Here is a 27,512-nt window from a genome sequence, read left to right on the forward strand (position 1 = left end):
GTGAAATACTGTCAAACGTGATCCCAGAAACCTATTCAGGGAGACTCAGTGTGGTGGCCTAGATTCGGCACTGACGAAGACTGGGTCCGGCAAGCTCTAATTTTATATGTCAATTCCAAACCTAATGTTACTCGGGAGGAAAGTGATTACGCCCTTTGTTGGCTACCGCTCACAATATCTTGCAAAATGAAGGTAACTAATGAAGACTCGGAAGGGCAGAAAGAATGGGAACCTTTAGATCACTTACCACCGACCTACGTGACCCCGTGTGCCCCACAAAATATTCCTTCGGGTGGCGACGATTCAGGGGATGGGGAAGAAGACGGGGAGGAACCACCAGGAGCCTCAGGAGTACAGACTAGATCTCAAGCTGAAAAGAGTCACAGACAAAACTCTGCCCCGATTGCAAGAATGAATCCACTCCGGGAAGTGCCCATGGGAGGTGCGGAAGGAGGGACGGGATATGTGAACGTCCCCTTAACGAGTACTGAAGTACGGAATTACAAGAGGGAGATGAAGGGCCTACTGGAGGACCCCATGGGCATGGCTGAACAATTAGATCAGCTCCTGGGGCCGAATACTTACACGTGGGATGAGATGTATTCCATCATGGGAACATTGTTCTCTAGCCAGGAGCGACAGATGATACGACAAGCTGCGCTGTTGGTCTGGGAGAGAGAGGGAAGAGCAGGAGGGGAGCAGAAATTTCCCCTCACCGACCCCGAGTGGGATAAGCAAACGGAAGCAGGACGGCGCAACATGAGGGACATGCGGGAATATTGGTTAAAAGGAATAAGGCAGGCTGCCCCGAAGGGGCACAATTTTACCAAGGCCTTCGGGAATCATCAAAACCCGGAGGAAACCCCTATAGGCTTCCGAGACAGGATTAGGAAGAACTTGCAGCAGTTCGCTGGGGTGGACCCTGAGACGGAAGTGGGACAACAACTCATACGGGCAGAGTTTGTATCAAAAGCCTGGCCAGACATACGAAAGAAGTTAGAGAAAATGGATGATTGGGATAGTAAACCTCTAAGTGAACTACTACGGGAGGCGCAAAAGGTGTTTGTGAGAAGGGACGATGAGAAGCAAAAGAAGGCGACAAAGATAATGATGCAGACGGTGCAACAAGTGACAGCTGGAAGGAGGGAAAAGGGAGAGCCGTGGCAGGAACAGGAAAGGGGAGAGTCATGGCAAGAGCAGAGGAAAAGAGGACCGTGGCCGGAACAAAGCAAGGGTGGAGGAACTCGAGGCCGCGAAAGGGAAACGAGGAGGATACTCAGATGTTACTACTGTAATGAAGAGGTACATTCTAAACGAGAGTGCCCCCGCTACAAGCGGGAGGTGCGGTCGTACGCCCTGATGGAGGAAGATTAGGGAGGTCGGGGGTTGCTACCCTTGGGGCAAAAGGACTATCGACAGGAACCCCTGGTAAACTTGAAATTAGGGCCCCAAGGGTCGGAGATCACATTTATGGTAAACTCGGGAGCCGAAAGATCAAGTATAATCCAAATACCCCCCGGCGCCCGAGCAGGAAGAACAGTTATGGTGGTATCTGGCATTGGAGGAAAGACATTGCAAGTCCCAGTAGTGGAGGACGTGGAAATTGGATATGAAAACAGAACTACTAAACGAGACCTCCTTCTACTGCCATCGGCGGGGTTTAATTTGTTTGGAAGAGACTTGCAGGTCAAACTAGGGATCGGAACGGTACCAAGTAACGGGGAAATGGTGGTAAGGGTGTTCGCCCTCACCGAAGAAGATGATCAACAAATAGACCCGGAAGTATGGTACCGAGAGGGGAACAGAGGGGGTCTAAATATCAAACCTCTCCAAATCACCATGTTACCAGGAAGAGGCCCGGTAAGAAGGAAACAGTACCCGATTGCTATGGAAGGACAGGAAGGGTTACAACCTGTGATAGAGAGATTAATCACAGATGGACTACTGGAGGAATGTATGTCCCCTTTCAATACTCCAATACTCCCTGTGAGGAAGCCGGATGGGACGTAGAGGCTGGTGCAAGACTTGCGGGGGTTGAATGAAGTAGTCCAGGCTAGATACCCGGTGGTACCCAATCCCTACACGTTAATGAGTAAAATTCCCCCCGAACATGAATGCTTCAGCGTAATAGATCTGAAGGATGCCTTCTGGAGTTGCCCCCTTGACGAAGAAAGTCGGAACCTTTTTGCATTTGAATGGGAGAATCCCTTCACAGGACGAAAGCGACAGTTAAGATGGACGGTCTTGCCGCAGGGATTCACGGAGTCACCCAACTTGTTTGGACAAATACTGGAGCAGATCTTAGGAGGATTTTGGTGTAACGCGGAGAATCAATTGCTCCAATATGTCGATGATCTCTTACTCTCAGGACCAAGAGAAGAGGAGGTATGAGCAGACACCGTTGCCCTGCTGAACTTCCTGGGGAAACAGGGCCTACGCGTCTCCAGGACAAAACTCCAGTTTGTAGAGCAATAAGTAAGATATCTGGGCCATCAAGTCAGTAAGGGGCATCGCCGTATCACGCCGGAACGAATATCACGGATTACGGGTATGCCAATACCCAGGACGAAGAAGGAAATCAGACAATTCCTGGGTCTAGTAGGGTATTGCCGGATATGGATTGAAAGTTACACCACTCGAGTAAAATTTTTGTACGACAAACTGGGACAAGAAGGACAAAAGGTGGACTGGTCAGATGAGGAGGAGCAGCGATTTAATATTATTAAAAGTAAACTGATCCGAGCTCCGGTATTGGCTTAACCCACCCTGAAGGATTCGTTCCAGTTATATGTCAATAGCGCCGGCGGAATTGCCCAGGGTGTGCTTACCCAGCTGCGGGCAGGGAAACGTCAGCCGGTTGCATTTTTGTCAAAAATGTTAGACCTTGTGTCATGTGGATGGCCGACCTGTATACAGGCAGTGGCAGCTACGGCAATGTTAGTAGAAGAGGCCCGGAAACTTACCTTTGGAGGAAGAATCACAGTGTACTCCTCACATTCGGGGAGTACCATACTGGCTCAAAAGGCTCACCGCTGGTTAACAGACTCTCGCATCCTGAAGTATGAGACGATTTTGATGACCGGGGCGACCTCAATTTTGCAAAAGATCTCAGTTGCAACCCTGCCCAGTTTCTATACGGACGTCTTGCAGATGGGGAACAGGACCATGATTGTGTGGAATTTGTAGACTTGCAGACCAAAAGCCGAGAGGACCTGCAAGAGGCCCCGCTGGGTGAAGGACAGGAACTGTACATCGACGGGTCCTCCCGGTGCATCAGTGGGGTACGGTACAGTGGCTATGCTGTCGTAGATGGTGCAACGAAACGGACGATCGAGTCCGGACGACTGCCTGGAAAGTGGTCAACCCAATCCTGTGAGTTGTACGCCCTCCAGAGGGCCCTGAAGTTGTTGGAAGGGAAAGTGGGGACCATATATACTGACTCAAAGTATGCATACGGAATCGTTCATACTTTCGGGAAAATCTGGAAAGAGCGAGGATTGATAACTTCCCGGGGAAAAGAATTAGCTCACGAACAAATGATCAGCCTAACGTTGGAAGCCCTGGCGTTACCTACAGAACTCGCAGTAGTCCATGTACCCGGTCACCAGAAGGGGTCGACACCGGAAGCGGTGGGAAACCGGCTGGCAGATGAGGAAGCCAAGCGGGCAGAGGTCGAAAAACCCGTCCAATTATTAACATTAATACCGTTGAGGGAAGGGCTCGCTAAACAACCCGTCTTCACCCAGGGGGAGATTGATAAAATGGATCAATTGGGTGCCCGGCTAGAAACTAACGGGAAGTGGACGGTTCCTGAAGGGAGACAAGTACTGAACAAACAGATCACCCGAGGTATTCTGCACTGATTACACCATCAGACCCACTGGGGGGGTGCAAGCCATGTGTGACACGATCCTGAGAGACTATGTATGCAGGGGGATATACACGTTAGCCCAACAAGAGGTAGTCGGATGCCCCACTTGCCAGTGTATTAACAAGAAAGCCATGCGTTCTGTGCCAGCTGGTGGTCAGCCCCTCGCAATTAGGCCATTCCAGAGGATCCAAATAGACTTTACAGACTTACCCCCAGTACACAGATGGAAGTATCTGCTCGTGATAGTAGACCATTTCACTCACTGGGTAGAGGCTTTCCCAACTGCCAAAGACGATGCACCAACCGTGGCCCGACTATTGTTAGAAAACATAATCCCGAGATATGGCATAATGGAATCTATCGACTCCGACTGCGGGACACATTTTATTTCTAAGCTACACCATTTGATCTGTACTGCCCTGGGTATCCAATGGAAATTCCATGCACCCTGTCATCCTCAGAGCTCGGGTCGAGTTGAGAGAATGAATGGCACGCTCAAGACCCAACTGACTAAGCTGATGTTAGAAACTAAGTTACCATGGCCAAAGTGCCTTCCCATTGCCCTATTGAGGATATGTACAGCACCTCGCCGGGATATCGGGGTCTCCCCCTATGAGATGCTGTTCGGATTACCATATTGGAGTAAGGTTGATGGGTGTCCCACTCTACAAGGGGGAGATGTATTTGTCAGAAACTATTTACTGGCCTTATAACGTTCTTTTGCAGAACTCCGGAGGAAAGGTCTCCTGGCTCAGACTCCGCTGCTCGACTTCCTCTTGCATAAGGTGGAGCCCGGAGATTGGGTACTTGTAAAGACCTGGAAGGCCGACAAGCTCCAGCCGCAGTGGGAAGGACCGTTCCTGGTTCTGTTAACAACTGAAGCCGCTGTTCAGACGAAAGAAAAAGGGTGGGCCCAGGCATCGAGGATAAAGGGACCTGTTCTGCCAGAAGGAGAGAGCACTTGGACATGCGGGCCAGGGGACAAGCCGTTGGTGGTAAAGCTGAAAAGACAGCGATAATGAACTCTACCTGGACTGTATTGGTGGGAATATTGATCAGTTTACTCCTGTATGTGGGGGAGGGCGAGGGGAGATGTGACAAATGTCGGACTACGGTGAGGCTTGGGAGTCAGATCTACTCGGGATCATTTGTGTCTCACTCCCATGTGAACGATCGGTGTTACGATGTGAATGCACGGCAAGAATGTTGGGAGGGTGGAAAACCCTATTATCAAGTGTATAATAAAGGATACGGTGGGAAAGTCCGTGGATGCCCTAAAAATGACCTCTGGGTGTGTGTTAGCAAAGCTGGGCAGTGGGGCCTACCCTCCGTGTTGCTCAGAGAGCAGGTTGACAGAGTCAAGGAGACCAGAGTACAGAACACTGATCGGGAGTTGGAGAAAGAGCAGGACCGTCAGAGAACGGTCGTTTTCTCTAAAGTGCCATCTGTATACAAAGAGGTAGAAGAGAAGATTGAGCTCCCTGATGTAACACAAAACTTGTTTATTGATCTCACCTCTAGGATTGCCACTGTTTTAAATGTTCGCAATTGCTGGGTTTGTGGGGGGCCGCATATGTCAGAACAATGACCGTGGACTAGTCAAAGCTGAGACATATGGGAATTGCTTCAAACCACTTGGACACATGTCAACGAAAGGAAAAGCCAGGGGTGGAGACTGACAAATAGCCCTGAGGGCCAGTTATGTGTTGAAGGCAAGGGGACCGTGGAGGTAGGAATTAGTCCCTGTCAGAGTGTACTGAATGCGACCACACATGTATGGTGGCCTGAGGATATTACTTGGTACATTGCAAACCGAGATCATCAAAATTGCGTTCCGTTACGTACTGATTCCTCCTCTGACGAGCTAGGTGCTGACTCTTCCGATGGCATGATGAGAGTCTGGAGTGGTGGTTGTCAAGGGAATCGATGCTGGGATAATCCTGTCCAGACTCTGGCACGGGGCCAGGAATCCGAGTACTGGAATTGCAGTGGTCCTGGTCCTTATGAGGGCGTGCCTGGTGTAAGGGAGCTGTGGGATGACGTTGTGAGGCAGGGAGGGCCTGCTCCAGATGGCCTATTTTGGATATGCGGTAATCAGGCATACTCCAAACTGCCCATGGGATGGGCTGGAGTATGCTTCCTGGGTCTAATACGACCTGATTTCTTCCTATTACCCCGGGAGGAAGGCGATGATTTGGGGGTTAAACCCTTTGACTCCCTGCGTAGGTCGCCAAGGGATATCCAAGTCGGTGATTTGGGGAATGAGTGGCCACCGGCCCGGATTATTGAATACTACGGGCCGGCTACGTGGGCACAGGACGGATCATGGGGATACCGTACTCCTATCTATATGTTAAATCGAATTATCAGGCTCCAAGCAGTCGTAGAGGTCATTACTAACCAGACCGCCCTGGCCCTGGAGTTGCTGGCTAAGCAGCAGAATCAGATGAGGGCTGCTATATATCAAAACCGGCTTGCCTTGGATTATCTGTTGGCCTCGGAGGGGGGCGTGTGCGGGAAGTTTAACCTGACTAACTGCTGTCTGAAAATTGACGATAATGGTAAAGCGGTTTTGAAGATTTCCGATGAAATTCAGAAATTGGCCCATGTGCCGGTGCAATCCTGGCGTCCTCTTGGTGGCATCGGATGGTGGGATGGTCTCCTAGGTGGTAGTTGGTGGCGCACGGCGTTACTGGTGGCTGTGGGCGGGGGGGGGGGGGGGAGCGTAATGCTTCTACTCATATTACCCTGCCTAACCCCCTGTATTCAGTTTTTAATTCAGAAAAATATTTCCCAACTCCAGGCAGTGGCGGTTCCCCAACATGGGACACAGGAACTTAAGGTGCTGTTGCTGCGAAAGACCAAGGATTTCCCGGGCCCTTGAGGAGGGGCGGCTTATCTTAGTCATGCACATCTTAAAAAGAAAAAGGGTGGAATTGTGATAGACGGTTTCGGTTCAAACAATTAAGATGTGCATGACCCAACAGGCTTCTCTATAATAAAGGACAAGACATGCTTGTTTTGTAAGAACATTTTGTACACTCAAAAGTGGGCTAATTTAAATTGTGCAAATGCTGACATTTTGTGAGCAGAGTAAAAAACAAGTCCTTGATTGATGAGACCACTAACACAGACAGAGAAGAATGAGTCCTTGACTGATAAGACTATAGGATAGAAAAACAACTCGAGAGACATCTGCTACAGATTGATAAGACCACTAACACAGACAGAGAAGAATAAGTCCTTGACTGATAAGACTACAGGGTAGAAAAAAAAACAACTCTGGAGACATCTGTTGCAGACTTTGTGACAAGGGTGCAGAATGGAAAAATACTGACTGTTTAGAATGTGAACCTCGTGACTCTTTAGAGCCAAAGAGGGGAGGGACTTGTGCTGTATATAATGAGAAACTTTGTAAGCCGCAGCGCGCCTTTTTCTCAGAAGGGTGCCCGACTCTGCAGACTTGCTAATAAAACTTTGTTTTCCTGAATTTGTCTAGAGCAATTATTAAGAAGCGATTTACGTTTCTAACACCTTCTCTTATTTGATGTAGCAAAACGCAATACCTTCCATTTATCCTGATTGAACTCCATGTAAAATATTTCACCACAAAGACGCATTGGATTAAAATCCTTCTGGAAACTTAGATCACCTTCTTTACAGTCTCCAATTCTGGTGTCCTCTACAAGCTTATGAACCATGGCTTCTATGAGTTCCATTGTTTTCACATATAGGTCAATGATTTATACTTATTTGTCGTGGCCATCGTTTCGCAGTTTGAAAATCAGGTAACAATTAGTCATGTCGTTAACCATGAGAAAGAAAGCCATAGACTGCAGGAGATTGTAAACAATTGGCAAGAAAATGTGCTGAAAGGAATTCAATCCAGTGAAGTGGGTGATAATGAATTTGGGAAGGAGCAATGATAAATGTGTGAATACTGAGTGGTTTGAAGTAATAAAAGAGAAATTGGAGGAGACATTCACGAATGTTTGAAGGTGATTGGGCAAGGGATCAAGTAGTCTTGAGGGGTTGGAGTTACTTTCTGTTCTTGACCGCAGGTGGGAATATATGAGCAGGTAAACTTTAGCAACTTCCTATTCAATGGCCTATTCAAGATCAATGAACAGGGTAACCAGTTGGACGGAAGTGCGTACTGCAGGTGCTGGAAATCATAATCAAGATTGGAGGGGTGCTGAAGAAACACAGCAAGTCAGGCAGCATCCGAGTTGCAGAAAAAAAAATAACGTTTCGGGAAAAAGCCCTTCATCAGGAATAAAGCTGGGAGCCTCGAGGGTGGAGAGATAAACGGGAGGATGGGTCTGGGAAGAATTTTGCTGAGAGTGCAAGAGGTGGATGGAGATGGGGTGAAAGGTGATAGGTCGGAGAAGAGGGTGGAGCGGATAGGTACGACGGAAGACAGAGAGGTGGGACAGGTCAGTAGGATGGTGCCAAGTTGGAAAGTTGGAACTCGGATAAGGTGGGCGTGGGGAGATGAGGAAACTGGTGAAGACCAAGTTGATGCCCTGGTGTTGAAAGGTCCCGAGGTGGAAGATCTGGTGTCCAGTGGTGAGGGAATGGCGGTGGAGTAGACCCAGGATCTGCATGTCCTATGGAGAGTCGGGGGGGCGTGGTTGATGTATTTGGTCATGGGGCATTGGGGTTGAATGTTGTGGGTGCCCTGGAAATGTTCTCTGAAGCGCTCTGCGAGAAGATGTCTGTTGGCCCCAATGTAGAGGAGACCGCATCACGAGCAACTGATGCAATAAATGACACGTGTGGAAGTGCACATTTGATGGATGTGTAAGGCTCATTGGAGCCTTGGAAGGATGTGAGAGGGAAGATGTTGGTACAGGTTTTGCAATTCCTGTGGTGGCAGGGGAAGTTGCCACGAGGGGAGGATGGGTCATTGGAGGGCTTGGACTTGACTAGGTAGTCGTGGAGGAAACAGTTTTTTTGAAAAGTGGATAGGGGTGGGGCGGGAAATATATCCCTCGAGGTCAGTGTTGCTGACACTTTTTACAAACCCACTGATTCCCACAGCTATCTGGATTATGCCTCCTCCCACATCACCTCTTGAGCAAATGTTATCCTGTATTCCCAATTCCTCCACCTCAATCGCATCTGCTCCCAAAGGCCCAGCTCCACCACAGAATACACCAGATAGCCTCCTTTTTTAAAGACTGGAATTTCCCCTCCGATGTGGTTTAAGATTCCTTCAACGCCTCTCATCCATGTCCCGTACCTCCGCCCATGAACCCCACACCTCCAACCACAACAAGGACAGAACCTCCCTGTTCCTCATCTTCTAGCCCTCCAACCTCTGCATAAATCACACCATCCACTGACAGTTTCGCCACCTCCAAACGGATTCCACCACCAGGGATATGTTCCCCTTCAAAGTTTGGGAGAAGATTTGTAGCTCGGGTCGTTGTTGTTGTGGTTCTGTTTGCCGAGCTGGGAATTTGTTTTGCAAACGTTTCGTCCCCTGTCTCGGTAACGTCCTCAGTGCTTGGGAGCCTCCTGTGAAGCGCTTCTGTGCTGTTTCCTCTGGCATTTGTCGTGGCCTGTCTCTGCCGCTTCCCGTTGTCAGTTCGAGTTGTAGTGGCCGGTATATTGGGTCCAGGTCAATGTGTTTGTTGATAGAGTCTGTGGATGAGTGCCATGCCTCTAGGAATTCCATGGCTGTTCTCTGTTTGGCTTGCCCTATAATGGTAGTGTTGTCCCAGTCGAAGTTATGTTGCTTGTCGTCTGTGTGTGTGGCTAATAAGGATACCTGGTCGTGTCGTTTCGTGGCTAGTTGGTGTTCATGTATACGGGTCGTTAACTATCTTCCTGTTTGTCTGATGAGGTGTTTTGTGCAGTCATTGCATGGGATTTTGTACACTACATTAGTTTTGCTCATGTTGGGTATCGGGTCCTTCGTTCTGGTGAGTTGTTGTCTGAGCGTGGCTGTTGGTTTGTGTGCTGTTATGAGTCCCAGTAGTCGTAGTAGTCTGGCTGTCAGTTCAGAAATGCTCCTGATGTATGGTAGTGTGGCTAATCCTTTGGGTTGCGGCATGTCCACGTTCCGTTGTCTCTCCCATTCCTAGACGTGATGGTACAGAGAACACCGAACAGAGAATTCACCACAAATATATACAGGAAAGCCACACACACAGACCAAGTCCTAAACTATGAAAGCAACCACCCCAACACACACAAACGAAGTTGCATTAGGACACTATTCAAAAGGGCAACAACACACTGCAGCACACCAGAACTGCAAAAAGTGGAAGAGGAACACCTATACAAGGCATTCGCCAAAAACGGATACAGTCGCAATTTCATCAACAGATGCCTAAGGGAGAGACAACGGAACGAGGACATGCCGCAACCCAAAGGAGAAGCCACACTACCATACATCAGGAGCATTTCTGAACTGACAGTCAGACTACTACGACCACTAGGAGTCATAACAGCACACAAACCAACAGTCACGCTCAGACAACAATCACCAGAACAAAAGACCCGATACCCAATATGAGCAAAACTAATGTAGTGTACAAAATCCCATGCAAGGACTGCACAAAACACTACATCGGACAAACAGGAAGACAGTTAACGACCCGTATACACGAACACCAACTCGCCACGAAACGACACGACCAGCTATCCTTAGTCGCCACACAGATGGATAGGGATAAGTGATGGAGAGGGATAAGTGTGTGTGATGGAGAGGGATAAGTGTGTACCACAGGGCAAGAGTTATAGCTGGGGGCAGGGAAATTATGATGCAGTGAGGCAAGATTAGGATGTGTGGATTGGAAAAGTAGATTCCAAGGCAAGAGCATAATTGATATGTGGAACTTGTTCAAGGAGCAACTATTGAGTGTCCTTGATAAGTACGTACCTATCAGGCAGGGAGGAAAGGGTCGTGTGAGGGAGCCGTGGTTTAATAAGGAATTGGAATCCCTTGTTAAATGGAAGAGGGCGGCCTTTGTAAAGATGAGGCGTGAAGGTTCAATAGGGGCGATTGAGAGTTATAAGGTCGCCCGGAAGGACCTGAAGAGAGAGCTAAGAGCAGCAAGGAGGGGACATGAAAGGTCCTTAGTTGGTAGGATTAGTGAAAGCCCTAAGGCTTTCTATAGGTATGTTAGGAATAAAAGAATGACGAGGGTAGAAATAGGTCCAATCAAGGATAGTAATGGGAAGTTGCGTGTGGAGGCTGAAGAGATTGGGGAGGCTCTGAATGAATAATTTTCGTCAGTATTCACTCAGGAACAGGACATTGTTGTCGATATGAATACTGAGGCACGAATAAGTAGAATGGATGGCTTTGAGATATGTAGAGAAGAGGTGTTGGAAATTCTGGCAAGGGCGAAAATAGATAAGTCCCCTGGGCCTGATGGCATTTATCCTAGGATTCTCTGGGAAGCAAGGGAGGAGATTGCAGAGCCATTGGCCTTGATTTTTGTGTCCTCTTTGTCTACAGGAGTAGTGCCAGAGGACTGGAGGCTAGCAAACGTGGTTCCCTTGTTCAAGAAGGGGAGTAGGGATAATCCTAGTAACTATAGGCCAGTGAGTCTCACTTCCGTTGTGGGCAAAGTCTTAGAGAGAATTGTAAGGGATAGGATTTATGCACATCTGGATAAGAATAATGTGATCAAGGATAGTCAACATGGATTTGTGAAGGGCAGGTCGTGCCTCACAAAGCTTATTGAATTCTTTGAGAAGGTGACTAAGGAGGTAGATGAGGGGAAAGCGGTAGATGTGGTATATATGGATTTTAGTAAGGCGTTTGATAAGTTCCCCCATGGTAGGCTACTGCAGAAAATACAGAGATATGGCATTGAGGGTGAGTTGGAGGTTTGGATTAGGAATTGGCTGGCTGGAAGAAGACAGAGGGTAGTAGTTGATGGCAAAGGTTCATCTTGGAGTGACGTCACCAGGGGTGTTCCGCAAGGATCTGTTTTGGGACCATTGCTGTTTGTCATTTTTATAAATGACCTGGAGGAAGTGTTAGAAGGTTGGGTGAGCAAGTTTGCGGATGATACGAAAGTCGGAGGAGTTGTAGACAGTGAGGAAGGATGTGGCAGGTTACAGTGGGATATAGAGAAGCTGCAGAGCTGGGCAGAAAGGTGGCAAATGGAGTTCAATGTAGCTAAGTGTGAGGTGATTCACTTTGGTAACAGTAACAAAACGATGGTGTACTGGGCTAATGGTCGGATACTTGATAGTGTGGAAGAGCAGAGGGATCTTGGTGTCCATGTACACAGATCTCTGAAAGTTGCCACCCAGGTAAATAGTGCAGTGAAGAAGGCATATGGTGTACTGGCTTTTATTGGTAGAGGAATTGAGTTCCGGAGTCCTGAGGTCATGTTGCAGTTGTGTAAGACTCTGGTGCGGCCGCATCTGGAATATTGTGTGCAGTTTTGGTCGCCATACTATAGGAAGGATGTGGAGGCACTGGAACGGGTGCAGAGGAAGTTTACCAGGATGTTGCCTGGTATGGTAGGAAGATCCTATGAGGAAAGGCTGAGGCACTTGGGGTTGTTTTCATTGGAGAAAAGAAGGTTTAGGGGTGACTTGATAGAGGTGCACAAGATGATTAGGGGGTTAGATAGGGTTGACAGTGAGAACCTGTTTCCACGTATGGAGTCAGCTATTACAAGGGGGCATAGTTTTAAATTAAGGGGGGGGGTAGATACAGGACTGATGTTAGGGGTAGGTTCTTCACTCAGCGAGTCGTAAGTTCATGGAATGCCCTGCCAGTATCAGTGGTGGACTCTCCCTCTTTATGGGTATTTAAGCGGGCATTGGATAGGTATATGGAGGATAGTGGGTTAGTGAAGGTTAGGTGGGCTTTGATAGGCGCAACATCGAGGGCCGAAGGGCCTGTACTACGCTGTATTCTTCTATGTTCTATGACAAGCAACATGAATTCGACTGGGACAACACTACCATTATAGGGCAAGCCAAACAGAGAACAGCAAGGGAATTCCTAGAGGCATGGCACTCATCCACAGACTCTATCAACAAACACATCGACCTGGACCCAATATACCGCCACTACAGCGGACAGCTTGAACAGACAACTGGAAGCGGCAGAGACAGGCCAGTATAAATGCTGGAGGAAACATCACAGAAGCGCTTCACAGGAGGCTCCCAAGCACTGAGGATGTCACCTAGATAGGTGACGAAACGTTTGAAATACAAATTCCCAGCTTGGCGAACAGAACCACAACATATGTTCCCCTCCCCACCCCTATCCACTTTCCGCCAAGACCATTCGCTCTGTGACTACCTAGTCAAATCCACGCCCTCCAATGACCCACCCTTCCCGCTTGGCAACTTCCCATGTCACTGCAGCAATTGCAAAACCTGCACCCACATCTACCTCCCCACCGCTGTCCAAGGCTCAAATGGAGGCTTCCACATCCATCAAAGTTTCTCCTGCACTTCCACACATGTCAGTTCTGGTATACGTTCCTCCCGGTGTGGTCTCCTCTTAGTTGGAGAGAGGCCTCTTAGTTGGAGAGAGGAGATGTGTTCTCACAGAGCCCTTCAGCGAATATTTACAGGATAGCCGCAAGAATCAACCCCAGTGCCCCATGGCCAAACAATTCAATTCCCCCTCCCACTCTCCCGAGGACATGAAGGTCCTGGCCTCCTGTATCGCCACTGCCTCATGACCCGATGCATGGAGGAAGAAAGACTCATTATCCGCCTCGGGACCATTCAACCCTCTGGCATCAATTTGGACTTCACCCGTTGCCTCATTTGCCCTCCCCTACCTTACCCCAGTTCCCACCTTCCAGCTCAGCACTGTCCGCCTGACTTGTCCCACCTGTGCATCTTCATTCCAACCTATCCACTCCACCTACTTCTCTGACATATCATGTTCACCCCCCGCCTGCATCCACTTACAGCACTCTCCGCTACCTTCTCCCCAGCCCCACCCCCTTCCCATTTATCTCTCCATCCCATGCGCTCCCAGTCTCATTCCTGATGAAGGGCATTTGCCTGAAACAAGCATTTTTCCTGCTGCTCAGATGCTGCCGGACCTGCTGTGCCTCTCCAACACCACTCTATTCTGGAGGAGAGTCAGTTGATTGAGAGGGTTTTCGGATATTTTGTGTTGTTGACCACAGGCTGTGGACGATAGCAGAACTTTAGCAACCACCAGGTTAGGGAACAGCGAAAGGACTGAACACAAGTCTGGTCACCGCATAAATCAACATGTTTCTTAAATTGTAAGATGAAAGATGGAAGGCTGAAGTATGCAACTTTGCCCATCAAGGCCGTTTCACCAATGAGTTTATCACTGATTCCTTTCCAAGTCAGAGTGCTATGGGCCTTGGAGGGAACTTGCAAATGGTGGCATTTAATTGCATCATCCAAACTTGTTCTTGTCGTCAGTACAGCTGTTGATCTTTGAAGGTTCTGTCAAACATGCCCGAATGACTTACTGCAGTGCATCTTGTAGTTGGTGCACTCTGCTGCAATTGTGCCTTAACGGTGAAGGGAATGAATATTGCAGGTGTTGAAGAGGGTACACACAAGTGACTGCATTGTCCTGGACGGTATCCAATTCCTTAAATGTTATTGAAGTTACACCCATCTTGGCAAATGGAGAGAGTTATGTTCCTTGTCTCATTTGTGCCCTGCCAACGATGTAGGATTCACGGAGCAATGAGTTGAGTTTATAATCAAAAGAATGTCTCAAGAACATGTTGTTGAAGTCCAAGTGTTTATGTAGCCAGATTCTATATGTTTTCCCCTGAAATAATAGCTCTGTGGACGATTACACGGGGTAATTTGTTTACAGTAAAGTTATTGAATGTCAATAAGATATGATTAGTTTCTCATTTGTGAGAGTGATCATTACACTATTTCGTCCTTGTGTGGACCAATCTGATTCCAGTCGCTGTCTGATTTCAAGATCCAATTCCCGAGAGTGCTTGAAATTTCAACCGTTTCTTCACATATATGTCTCCACCTGCCTTAATAATATGTCAGGTCGCTAGAGGGGACAGCAGAGATTTACGGACATGTTGCCAACACTGGAGAAAATGTAGCTTCTTGGAATGATTGGTTAGGTTGTGATTATTCTCCTGGAAACAAAAGGAGAGGGAGGGGAGCTCTATAATCACATAATAACATTTATAAACGTTCAATATTCATTGACAGGGTAGTTATGGGCTGGTGGTTCACCCTCTGGTATGAGGAGAGCACCAGAGGACATGAACGCAGATTTATGTATTGCCGATTTAATTCAGAAATGAGGAGGAATTTCTTTGCTCAGGGGCCAATGAATCGGTCGAACTCCTTACCGAAATTGTTGTTGAGGCTGAGTTGTTGTGTATTTTCAAACTGTGCCAGACAGATATTTAACCAGAAAGATGATGAAGCTTTGTCGAGGCAATGCTGGAGAATGAAGTTGAGGATTATCAGATCAGCCATTAGTTCGTTGAATGGTGGAGCAGACTCTATGGGCTGAATGGCCGACTTCTAAACCTACATCATTTGGTCTAAGGCCTTATTTTATTGATATCTTTAGAATTCTGAAAGGATGGGATGAAGTGACAGGAAAGGTTTTCAAACTGATCAGACAGATCAGAAACTAGGCTCATAAGTTGATAAACAAGAATATGCTGTGACCTGGATACAACAAATGGCACTGGGCACACCGCAGATGGGTATGTGCAGATGTTGTGATTGCAAAGAAAATTGGTAGATCTACTATTGTTGCCAACTTGATGATCACGCTGGATGATGGATCGCGGTATGATTCACACAGCAAAAGTTTGTGAAAGAATGAAAGATTCGTTTCATTGGAAAAGTTTTCTGTGGTTCCAATTCAATTGACTGTTTAAAATACTGATCAGAATTTTGTGTGGAGTATTACATTAAATTTCACAAGCCCACTGGACAATTATTGCACCCAATCTCTCCTTATTTGTTCCCCTTTCATTCGATGTAAATTCATAGAAAGTCAAGATGGAATGAAAGGAGAATAGAAACGTTTGCCCTCCTTTTCATTATCCCAATGTAACTTACAACAGAACCAAATTGCTCTACTTCGACTTTGATGAGGTATCGATTTATCACAATTCTCTGGTGCAATAAAGGGCAAGAGGAATATTCTCCATCCAATGTATCCTAAAGATGCGAGGCACAAAGGGAAACCACAGCTGCGTTTCATAGAAATAACAGCCAGAGTAGGATTCAAATCCACACCAGCACAATGGAAGAGCAAATCGTCGCCTGAGCCCATGGGAGACTTCAGGCCATTGCAAAGGGGCTCAAATGTGTCCCCGTCAAGATCACATATGGTGCACCGAGGGGATAAGAAATTCCCTGAGCGGAATCGAATCCACACCATTGTGTTTCTGCTTTCAGCGGAGTAATAATACCAACAAAATCCAAGGGATTGACCTCGTCCTTGGAAGGAATACCTTGTCCTTGATTTATTTCGAGTCGGAACTGTCTCAGAATGACCCAGCAAGCATGGAATTCCCGTTAAATTCACACGCACATTTCGTCTTGACGCATAATTTCTTCAGACAGTTTCTCTCTCACGTGAAGAAGTATATACGGAGAGAGAAGTGAAGGTGATGCTTTAGCTCGATGGTCTTTCTCATATGGCTGAACCTGAACTGGGTAGAATTCCCGGAAATGCAGTGTTGTTCGTTTCATTTTATTAATTTTGCTGCAACTTCACTCTGTTCATTCCAATGATCGGAATTTAATTGGATTTATGTGATTGGAACGTTAAATGTTGCATTCAATTTGCTCCGAATTTATTTCAGCTTAAAGAAAATACTGATGAGATAAACAGATAGTTAAACTACAAAACAAGATGTCAGTTTTGATGCTCAGTTACTTCGGCAGATTTCAGTGGGTGTCAAATCAAACCAACATTATGACGATTGTCCTCCCACCTTTCAGCCATGGGATTAAAGCAGGAATTCGATCTCGAAGAGACGGGTCACTTCCTATTCATTATGGAATAGCTTTCCTTGACAATATACCAAATCTGTCTGCTCAGTTCCATTTATAATGCTTCATATTGAAAATTAATAGAAATCTTTCAAAACTCTGAGGTTTTTTTTGCTGAATCTTACTCAGCTGCAGACGTTTCCGACATTTCTTTGCATCTGAAGTCGTCCAAATTAGATATTGTTTCCTCGCACATTCTACCCCCCCGACACCCCACTTTTACACTTTTACCTGGCCACAGGCTGTCTCCTGGTGAAACTCACTGCTTATGCGTCTCTCAATGTGCCTTTACAATTATTTTGGAAACGGATTCTCTGAGTGACAGAAATTCTGCTCCCATCATTAATTTGTCCTACATCGATGGTTTTGAAAGCCTGACGTTCAGAAATGTACGAACTTGAAAGAGTGAATTTACCACATATTTACTCTCGCCAAACCTCAAATACTCTGGAAATCTTCCATTCGGTTTTCCTTGGTTCAGTGTCAAATTTTCCAAAACACAAATAAGTAAAATTCCATCCCCACTAAACGCCATCAGCATGGCCAGTAAATGCTGGCAGTGTCCTCTCTGATAGAATCACAGATTCCCCCTGCAATGCAGAAAGTGCAGTTCAGCCAATCGAGTTTGTTGGGAGACTCTGATCAGCATCTCAACCAGACCGAGCTCCCGTCTCTATCCCCGCAGGCCTCTGGCTTGTGATTTCAAATAAACGTGTTGCAATAAAACCTAGCAACGTGTGACTGCTGAACTTATCACTGTGTTACCCATGGCTAATTCACTTAACTTACTGAATTCACTCCCTGGACACATCAGTGCAATTTAACATGACCAATCTACCAAACCTACAGACTTAACAGTAGTTCAAACCACTGAGCAAATGTACCATCACATTGAACACTATCTGTATCATTTACACACTGGGAACTCAGCCGAGTGAAAGCAAGCTGCGCCCATCAATCTGAATTCAATGCATACAAACGTGGTTCTGCGCTGGACAACCTCAGTAGCTCTGCTAGAAACGTTTCTGCACTCAGGTCTGAATGGGTTCGCTCTTTTCTTCCTCGGATTCCTGCTTTAAACAAACATATCAGTCAGGAACAACTGTATATAATGGTTTTCATTGCAACACAAACACAATGTGCAGTTGGCTGAAATTACGTGTTTGCACTGTCACTGACACTCTCTCTCCCAAGGAGCTGCAGACCTTCCCCACGCTGATTCAGACAGCACTGTCCTTCCTGTGACATGTCCCATCGAGAATGGAAGGCCAGGCAGTAATTACCTTCACTGGGGAACAGAGCGACGGGTTTAAAGCCTTTACGATGTCCCCAGCGGAGAATTGAGCCCTGTGACAGGAGGGGACACTAACCACGATACTGTGGATAACAACAACATCGAAGGAGGCCCTTCAGCCTGTTGTGGCCGCACTTGTCCAACACAACTGCTGAACGCCCTGAATCAAGTATTCCATCGTTTAGCCCATAATCTTACATGTTTTGGCATCACAAATTAACATCTCAATTTTTTTTAAGGTTAGAATAATTTCTGCCTCTCTGACCCTTTCCGCAAAACTACTCAAACTTTTCTGCCTTTTCCCGAAATCTCCTGGCCCCAGTGTTCGATCTCTCCATCAATAAGAAACGCTTCTTTCAGTCTATCCTATCCATATCCCTCAGTATTTAGTACATCTCAGTCATGTCTTCTCTGATCTCCTCTGCTCGGTGACAAATAACCCCTGTCTGTCCAATCTCTCTTCATAACTGAAACTCTTCATCCCAGACAATATCCCAGTGAATCTCTCCTGCAACGTTCCCAGTACGATCACATCCATGTCGTACTCTGAATTGCAGAACTGTTCACAGTAATCGAGCTAGTGCCAAATGAGAACGTTTTTTCTATTCTGTTCCAGTATGAGGGCGTCGCTGGCTCGGCAGTATTGATTTGTATCCCTAATTGCACAGCGGGCAGTTGAAACTCAGCCATATTGTAGTGAGTCTGGAGTCACATGGAGGCCCAAACAGGTAAGAATAGCAGTTACATTCCTTAAATGAGTTCAGATGATTTTGTTTTTTTCAAATATTGGCCGTGGATGTATAGGAGTTATTAGATTTTTAATTCCACATATTTATTGAATCCCAATTCTAGAACCTAGCATGATCGGAGTCAAACCCCAGTCCGTGGTGTCTGAATACACAGACCAGTATTCCGTGGTTATCGTGCTCGGGCATTGCAGAAAAGCAGTGAATCTGATCTTATCCAATGAAGTCGCTTTTCCCCGATACTGTCCTGTGCCATTTTCCTGACCATGATCCCACCGCCCCCCCCCCCTCCCCCCAACCCCGCCGCCAATAATATCTGGCCCATATCAGTAAAAGCGACGACATGAGTATTGATCGGTCAACAGTGGTAACCAAATGGATCAAATGGTCTGCAGGTCCCGATGGTGGGGTTGGGGCACGTTCACCCAGCAACAGTGACCCCAGCCACACAGACTGATCGGTATCAATGGGAGAGTCTGTATTAGATTCTGCAATGCCTTAGTGAAATCGGAAATGACTCCGCAAACACATGATGAAAGAGCAGCGCTCCAAAAGCTGGTGCTTCAATTAATCCTGTAAGACCATAAACTGGTGTTGGGTAATTTTCAACTTTGTACTCCATAGTCCAACACCGGCATCTCCAAATTAATGAAATGTGGGTATGGGATGGAAAGTTTGGTTAATGATCGGAGGAGGGAAGAAATCTCTGAGAACGGGTGGATTTGAATTCTGACACATGAAACACAGAGATGTGAGCGAACAGAGCTTGAAGGAAAAAAATGTCACCTTGTAGAAAATCAAAAGTTTAAAACAACTGATTCCTTTATGTTTCACAGAAGACTGGGGCACATCGAGCAATTACTGCCGTGACTCGGATTCGAGCCGAGATTGCTGCGGTCACAATGCAGAGTACTAACCACTATATGATCTCGGCATTACACAGACGAACACACTAAACTCACGCAATAAGTACTGTATCATAAGAAATGTTAGGCAGCGCACCAAATGCACAATATCAGTGCTTAGCGAACAGTGGTAGATATGTGTGAACTCAGAATGGGCTGACCGTTTAATATAGGTTCCCCCAGTGGCTGTGGTGATTCCATCATTAATGTGTTGAGGGCTGAGATAAATAGATTTCTCCAAAATATCAAAGACTGCGGGGACAGTGCAGCTTTTGTTACATGCATATCCACCAATATCATTTATTGTATCCATTGCTCCCGGTTCAGTCTCCTGTATATTGGGGAGACAGGGCGCCTCGCAGCAGAGCGCTTCAGAAACATCTCTGGGACACCCGCACCAATCAACCACACAGCGCTGTGGCCCAACATTTCAACTCTCCCTCCCACTCTGCCGAAGACATGGAGGTCCTGGGCCTCCTTCACCGCCGCTCCCTCACCACCAGACACCTGGAGGAAGAACGCCTCATCTTCCACCGCGGAACACTTCAACCCCAGGGCATCAATGTGGAATTCAACAGTTTCCTCATTTCCCCTTCCCCCTCCTCATCCCATTTCCAAACTTCCAAATCAGCACTGTCCCCATGACTTGTCCTGACTTGTCCTACCTGTCTATCATCAATTCCACCTATCCATTACACCCTCCCCCCCGACCTATCACCTTCATCCCAACCCCCACTTAACTATTGTACGCTATGCTACTTTCTCCCCACCCCCACCCTCCACTCACTTATCTCCCCACCCTTCAGGCTCTCTGCCTGAATTCGTGATGAAAAGCTTTTGCCCGAAACGTCGATTTTACTGCTCCTCGGATGCTGCCTGAACTGCTGTGCTCTTCCAGCACCACTAATCCAGAATCTGCTTTCCAGCATTGCAGTCATTGTTTTTACCAAATTTTTGTTGAAATGTATACTTCTGTAGCAATGCAGTTTAACATCGGTTACTTCACGAGTTTCCCCACACAAGGCAGTAACCCCTGCTGCCACATGGGCTCATTTCCCAGCCCCAGAATCAGAGGAACTGAGTGGCGCAGTCGCAAATAACCAACTTGAAATCAAGATGGGAATGAGGTCGCAGAGATACTCGATGGCTCAAGTGACGCAACTGGAGAATGCACGGTGTTTCTATGATGGTTTCGAGGCGCAAGCAATTCGGAGGTTGGGAGTGCTCCTGGTCAAAGGCGGGGCAGAAGGGAAAATCTGTTCCCGTTTATAATAACAGCAATCTACAGTGCATCTTGCTGAGACAGCTGAGTGCCACAACTGGAGCGGGGGCAGCTGGTTTGAAGTTTAATTTTGCTTTACTATCACCCACGTCCCTGGAATGAATGGCTTTCACCATTTTTATTTCCAATTGTTTAATATCTCCCTGCAGTCTGCGGCTTTCTTCCTCATTGTTAATTGCATGACTAACTGTTGTATGATCCGCACACTGGCAAATTGCGGCCACTACAAGTAAATAGGAATCATTGATCTATATGAGAAAACAGTGGAACTAACAGCAGGCATGCTTCGTAGGTTTGCAGGCTACACCAGAATTGTAGACAGTGAGGAAGATTATCTCAGTTTCAAAAGGATCTTAATCCAATGAGTCGTTGGACTGAAAAATGTAACATGGATTTCAATCTGGATTAATGGAAGATATTGCATTTGGTACAACAAAAAGAGTATGGCTTTGCGTATGTTGGAGAGCATGGGAGATTAGATTACTTACAGTGTGGAAACAGGCCTTTCGGCCCAACGAGTCCACACCACCCCACCAAAGCGCAACCCACCCATACCCCTACATCTACCCGTTAACTAACACTCCGGGCAGTTTAGCATGGTCAATTCCCCTGACCTGCACATCTTTGCACTGTGGGAGGAAACCAGAGCACCCGGAGGAAACCCACGCAGACACGGGGAGAATATGTAAGCACCACACAGTCAGTCGCCTGAGGCAGGAATTGAACCTTCCCTTCATTGCTCAGTCCTTTGTGTATTGGAGTTGGGACGTTACGTTGAAGCTTTGCAGGACATTCATGCGGCCTCTTCTGGAATATTATGCCCAGCTCTGGTCGCCCAGTTGTGGGAATGATAGTATTCAGCTGGAATAGGTTCACAAAAGGTCTACACGCTTGTTGCAAGTGGAAGGTTTGAGCTATAATGAAAGGGTGGATAGGCTGAGATTATTTTCAGATTCGAGATTGGGGTGATGGAAAACCACATCAGGTAAAGCAACATCCGAGGAGCAGGAGAATAATTTTTTTTCACGCAAGTGTCGCTCATCAGGCTCTTGCCTGAAACGTTGATTCTCCTGCTCCTCAAATGCTACCTGACCTGCTGTGCTTTCCCAGCACAACACTCTCAACTCTGATCCCTCATCTGCAGTTCTCACCTTTTCCTAGTTGAGACTGTTTTCACTCGAGGTTAGGGGTTTGAACAGCGACCTTACAGACGTTTATGAATTTTTGAGAAGCAAGTTTAGAGTTATCGATAGCGGCCTTTTGCCAGGAGGGGGATTTCAAGACGAGAGAGCATATGTTTAAGATGAAAAGAGAGATTTTAAAAAATAATAATGTGCGGCATTTTTTTAGGGACGGTGTTTTCCGTGTGTAATTATCTTGCCGGGGAAGTGATGGATGAGGGTATGTTTGCAACATTTAATGGACAATTGATTCCAAACATGAATGGGAAAGTGGGATTTTAAAAATAAATGTATTCATGCCTAGTACTTCAGTTATTTCCAAGAGGGCATTTAAGAGTCAACCACGATATTATCCATCTGGAGTCTCATGTGGGACAGAGCAGATGAATATGACAGTTTGCTTCCCGAACTGGCATGAGTGACTCAGATGGGATTTTCCAAACAACTGATTCAGGGCATCACGAGATTCTTCAATTCCAGGTGCTTATTGAATTCAAACTCCACTATCTGTCATGCAAGGACCAAAATTATGTCCCCAAAATATGACCTGGGTTTTGGATTAACAACACAGTAATAAAACTACAAGGGCATTATCACCACTCAGCGGGGACAGGAGGAGGCAGATGGGAATGGGTTAGTTTGGGAGTATGTTCAGCATGGATCGGTTGGACTGACAGGCCTGTTTTCATGTTATATGACTCTGACTTACGCGATGGAGCAGGCAGCTGGTTGGGATTGACAGCCACATTGACATCATAACCGAACACCTGATGGGATCTGTAATCCTGCTGGAGTCTCCGGAGGTTGTTTTGCTCAGTGATCTCTTCCCACACACGGGACTGGTGAACGGTATCTCTCCAGTGTTACTGATTAAATGAGATTCCATTTCTGTGGTTAATCGAATCGCTTCCAGCAGTTCCCACATTGCCCTGCTTTCTCTGTGGTATCAGTGTCCTTTTTTCTACACAGGGTTATTGATCCTTTCAAATTGTGTCCACACAGATACAAATCCTGTTTTCCATGTTGTTAATGTGTTTTCATTCTTCCTTATTCACCCACAGGGTGCGAGTATCACTGGTGATGACAACATTTATTCTTTACCTCTCGTTCGTTGATGTCTGGCTACACCACAAACCCGGGTGTGATCCCAGCCTCGGGTGTCTGTCTGTGGGCAGTCTACACATTCTCTGTGTGTTTGCGTTTTTATTTCTCCCTCAGACCAAAGATGTGCCGGTTACAGGGATCAACAATGGGAAATGCAGGCTTATGGGACAGGGAATACCCTGGGGTCTGGTGGGATGCGCTTCGGATGTACCATGGGGACTTGAAAGTCCGATTAGACTGCTTCGCCACGCGGTGGAGATACTTGAATTAAGGGTAAGCTCATGTTTTTCTGGTCCTGGAGTCTCTCATGGGCAGGACTGGTTGAAGATGGTTGAATCCCCTGCATAAGGGACATGAATAAATGGGATTGCAGGAAATTAAAGTCATGATCTCTGTTCCTGAGATCAGGCTTGTATTTCAGGTTTTATTCGTCGAACATAAACATCACCGTTACCGTGTCCCAACCCCCAAGGATGACTAGTTTAAAATATCACCCCAACACCACCTTCTCCAGCTTGAAGTCTTGACTGTCTGGAAGAAACTGATACTGAGCTGATGCGAGCAAATGTAGCTGCAACCGCCAGTGTCGGAAACACAGATCCAAACAGCAAAATCATCTTTTAAACCCACCACTGCAAGGTTAAGGGCTCAACACGCTCCACTTGTACCACTCAGCTGCCTTAGAAAGATGCGGCGGAAATGATTATGATCGTATAAACGGGGAAAACCATTCCGTTGAGCAGGAGCACATTCAACCGAGGAATTTCGTGCTCCTCTATACAGAAGCATCCTGTTCTGTGGTTATTGTGATCGTGGTTCTCGGTATTTTGTATTGTGACCACAGCAACCTCGTTTTGAAACCAAATGACGGCACTAATTGTTCTCTCCGTTGTACTTTTTGTGACACATGCTCAGAAATTAATTGTTTTACCTTCAAATTCCGCTCTCTTACATCTCTGCGTTTCATTTATCAGGATTCAAACACACCCGTTGTCGGAGTTTTCTCTCCTTCCCACGATCATTAAACCTCCTTTCCGTCTATCCCTCCATTTCTCTGAGGCAATGCCCAACCAATCACTCTCTTTCACATTCATACTGTTCTGTCTGTGCTGCTGCTGCGGTCAATGTTGTTGGGTGAACGTGCCTCAATCGCACCATCGGGACCTTCAAACAAATCGATCCATTTGGATCCCACGGTTGTGAAATCAATCCCCATGTAGCAGCTTTTACTGACATCGGCCAGAGACATTTGTAGCGTCAGGCTCATGAAAAATACCCAGGGCAGTTCTGGTGAAAAGACATTTTATTGTTAAAGATCAGCTTTTATGGCTTTCTGCGTTGATCTTGTGATAATTTCATTGGACTGATAATCCAGAGACCGAGGTAATAGTCTGGGTATTCGGGGATTGAATCCCACCATGTCATGATTGTCAAATTTGGATTCAAAAAAATATCTGCGAGGAAGAATCTAATGACTATTATACATCCATCGACAATTGTTGAAAAAAACTCTGTTTCACTGATGTCATTTCGGGATGGAATTTGCTATCCTTACGTGGTCTGGGCTGCATATGACTTCAGATTCATAGCAATATGGTTGAGTCTCAACTGCCCTATGGGCAATTCGGAATGGGTAATAAATTCTGCTTAGCCAGAATCGCCCTCACACTAATCCAGAAATTTTAAAACAAATGCTCATTCAGCTCACACAAGAGTGTCGTTGCGCAGTTTTGCAAGTCACATTATAGCAGGGATGTGATCACACTGAGAAAATTGCAGGAGATATTTACCGGGATACTGTTTGGGCTGAAGAGTTTTAGTTGTGAAGAAAGACAGGACAGAGTGGAGTGTTTGTCGCATTGTAAAGGAGATGTAGACAAGACATGATTGAGTTAGGGCATGGACAGGGTTGACTGAACGAGTTTCCCATTGATGGAGGGATCGATCAACAGGGGCCAGAGACTGAAGGAGAAAGACAGAAACGTTTGAGAAGATGTGCGAAAAAACGTTATCAGCCAATCGGTGGTTGGAATTTGGAATACACTGTCTGCATTTTTCAGAGCGGCAGAACCCCTTATAGCCTGAATATATATTCAGATGTGAACTTTTGAACCAAGACATATAAGGCTGTGGGGTAAGCATTGTGAAATGGGATTCAGTTCATCAGGCAGTTAGTTGTGACAAGTGTGGCCACAATTGGTTGAAGGGCCTCCTTTGACACTCTTGTCCTCGGTCGTATAATGGTTAGTGTCCCCGCCTATCACAGGGCTCAATTTTCCACTGGGGACAGTGTAAATGTTTTAAAACTGTCGCTCCATTCCCAAGTGCGGGTATTGATACTTGTCCTTTCATTCTCGATGGGGCATGTCACAGGAAGGACAGTGCTGCCTGAATAAAGGTGGGGAAGGACTGCAGCTCTCAGGGAGGCATAGTGTCAGTGAACGGCCAAACACGTGACTTCTGCAAACTTCACCTTGTGACTGTGTTGTAATGAAAAGCATTTTTTCAGACTTGTTCCGGATTGAAGTGTTTACTAGAAGCAGGAAGCTGAGGAAAAAACAACATAAACGCATTCAAATATGAGTGCAGAAACATTTCCCACAGCACGAATGAAATTGGAAAGGACAGAGTAGCGTTTCGATACATTGAATTTGTGTTCCTTTGATTTGATCAGTTTTACCTGGGTATAAAACCATTAAAAAATGATACAGCATTTGCTCAGTATGAATGAACATTGTCTCAGGAATTGGCACTGCTGTTCAGAGGGAGGGTTAGGTTGATGGGCAAAGTTAAATTGCCCTCTCGTGTCCAGTGAGTGAATTAAGTAAGTTAGGTGAATTAGCCATGGGTAACGCAGGGATAAGGTCAGAAGTCACAGGACATCAGGTTATCCTCCAACAGTTTTATTTGAAATCATAAGGGGAAGGGATTCCCCTTCTTCAGGTGAAATATAGGAAATAGGGAGGGGAGCAAGGTCTGGGTGAGATGCTCTTCAGAGAGTCGACACTGGCTCGATTGACTGAAATGCTCTTTCTGCACTGTAGGATTCTGTGATTCTATGAATTGATAATGACGGTGTTTACTGGGGTGTAAAGCCATTAGAGAAGATGCTGATGGAGCTGTACTGAGGATGAGATTTTATTCACTTGTCTTCTTGAAAAATTGACAACAGTTATCCCTGAATCAAGGAAGACTTAATTGGGTTTATTCAGCTTATGAAATGTTTAGACAGAGTAAATAGGTGGAAAATTCCCTCTTTCAAGTAAGTAAACATCTCGGTGTCAGGCATTCAAAGCCTTTGATAAAAACCTTTGAAGGACAAAGAAATGATGAGAACAGAATCGCTGTTACTCCGAGAATCTGTTTTTTCAAAAAATTTGGAAAGGCACATTTGGTGACATACAAGGAATAAATTTCACAAAGAGAGAGACAGCGTGTGGCAAGGTAAAGGTGTGGGGTTGGGGTGTGGTCGGTCAGAAGTTGCGGGGAAACAATGTTTAAGTTGGTTGTCTTTAAATGTAAAGAATTTTTTTAATGTGCGCAGCTGAATAAGATTCGGTTCCAAAACTGCATTTTGAAAGATTTGGCATAATGTTCACCTGAAGCATTGCAAATGGAACTGAGTGGATATTTATTTATTGTGAAGGGAAGATATTACATAATGAATAGGAAGTGAACAGTTGCTTGGAGATCGACTTACTGCTTTCAACACATGCGTTAAGGATGTGAGAACAAACACCATGATGTTTGATCCATTTAATACTCAGTGAAATCTGTCAAAGAAACGAGCAACAAAACTGGTGGGTTTTCTTTTGCATTTTAACCCTCTGTTTTTCTAAGCAGTATTTTCTTTAAGCTGAAATATATTTGCTGAGCAAATTTGAATACAACATTCTTCGTTCCAATGAGATATAACTAATTGACTTCTGATTATTACAATGAACATTGTGAGGTTTCAGCAAAATTAAAATGAACCGAACAAATCAGCATTTTATTGCGATTTAATCCAATTCAGGTTCAGCCATATGAGAAAAGTCATTGAGCAACAACATTGACTTTATTTCAGTCACCATGGCTGCTTCTTCACGTGATAGAGAAAGTGACTGAAAAATTATGTGCCAAATGTAGGTGTAAATATGACGGAA

The sequence above is a fragment of the Chiloscyllium punctatum genome, chromosome 13, assembly GCF_047496795.1.
Source record: "Chiloscyllium punctatum isolate Juve2018m chromosome 13, sChiPun1.3, whole genome shotgun sequence".
Taxonomy (NCBI): Eukaryota; Metazoa; Chordata; class Chondrichthyes; order Orectolobiformes; family Hemiscylliidae; genus Chiloscyllium; species Chiloscyllium punctatum.